This window comes from Microtus ochrogaster, chromosome 21, assembly GCF_000317375.1.
Source record: "Microtus ochrogaster isolate Prairie Vole_2 chromosome 21, MicOch1.0, whole genome shotgun sequence".
NCBI lineage: Eukaryota > Metazoa > Chordata > Mammalia > Rodentia > Cricetidae > Microtus > Microtus ochrogaster.
The window spans coordinates 2,158,703-2,160,173 of NC_022022.1; the positions used below are offsets into that span (position 1 = coordinate 2,158,703).

A 1,471-nucleotide genomic window follows, 5' to 3' on the forward strand; every position below is an offset into this window, starting at 1 on the left:
ACCTCTTGTAGACTGGGTTGACCTTGAGCTCACAGAGATCCACCTGCCTCTGCCTCCCAGTGCTGAGATTAAAGGTGTGTGTGTCACCCCACCACATCCCTGCTAAAAGCTAGATACAGGAACAAAGAATAAAAGAAAACAAGGGAGTAAGTTCATGTAAAATAAAAAAGGTTTTCTTTCTTTTTTTTTTTTTTTAAATTTTGGTGGCTGGAGAGACAGCCGTGGGTGCTGGGAACCGAACTCTATATTTATGGTTGTGAGCCTAGCCTTTAATGGCTGAGCCATCTCTCCAGCCCTAAAATAAAAAAGTTTTATCTAATTTGTTGTGTGTGTTTATTTGGGGGCACATGAGGGCAGAGGTCAGTTCTGGCCTTCCTCACGGGGTTCCTGGGATTGAATCCAGATCATCAACACTTAGCAGCAAGCTCCTTTGTCTGCTGATCACCTCACCTGTGCTCACACAGAGAGATTTTCTGCTGTACACTTTCCCCGAAGCCTCCCCAAGTGCTAAGACACGAATAAAACAAAACTTGTTTTTTTCTTATTAAAAGTACAGTTTTGGGGTTGATTCTGTTGACATACATTGCCAGGGATATGGACTGCTTCCTCCTTCGAACTCTGAAGGGCCTGTGGAACACCCGGAGAGCACAGCCGCTAGCGGTGGTGACAAACTAGGTTCCTAAATTCAGGGTACTCACCCCGGTCCTCTTGTTGAGTCGTTCCTCATCCTCGCCCGTCCCCCATACTCGCCATTCTGGGATCAGTGAATTGACCCAGGGCTTACCCCCTGCAGCGGCTCTCCTTTCTCTGTAGGGATCCGCACCCAGTGGTCAGCCTAAGGTCCAGCCGAAATTGGGGGCCTGCTGGCTTTTGAGGTTTCTAAGGTTCTGTGAGAAGAAAACAGTCATCTTTAGGTACCGACAGGCAGTTGGAGAACGGCAATTTAATGGACGGTATAGTAGAATTTCTGACACTGTGTGCTGTCTCTACTAATGAGCTGGAAATGTAAAACAGAAACTGTTGCATTGGCCGGGAATCGAACCCGGGTCTCCCGCGTGGGAGGCGAGAATTCTACCACTGAACCACCAATGCTCCCTTTACACTACGTTTTGAAGGGTGGAAAGACCTAGTTTTTCAACAAAAGTGCCTGCTTTGATTTGGTCTCAGCGTTGATTAAAAAGTAGCTAATGTATCCAAACCAGTTGCTTTCATACAAACATTGTACTAGAAGAAACCCTGTCTGTTTTGCCTGACCCAACTCTACCCGAAAAAATAGCTTTTAGGCTGCATGCATCTCTTAGTTCTGATCCCTAATCTTCAATTTTTAATTCCAAATGGTTGCCTTGGTGTTTGTCTCTGTGTTTCTTAGGTGACCTAGTCTAACCAAGGAAGAAATGAGAAGAATTAAAATTAAAGGAACTATAAGGGCAGACAGGCATAATCAAATTTTGGGTTGCAGAGTTAGTTTTGG

The 1,471-nt window shown here is 45.2% G+C and overlaps 1 non-coding gene across 1 annotated transcript; it reads right to left on the reverse strand.

Annotated features, from left to right (window-relative positions):
* Positions 1-1,021: 1,021 nt before the first annotated feature.
* Trnag-ccc lies at positions 1,022-1,092 on the reverse strand. Its single transcript has one exon. It is a non-coding gene; the product is annotated as a tRNA-Gly (tRNA).
* Between the last annotated feature and the right edge of the window lie 379 nt (positions 1,093-1,471).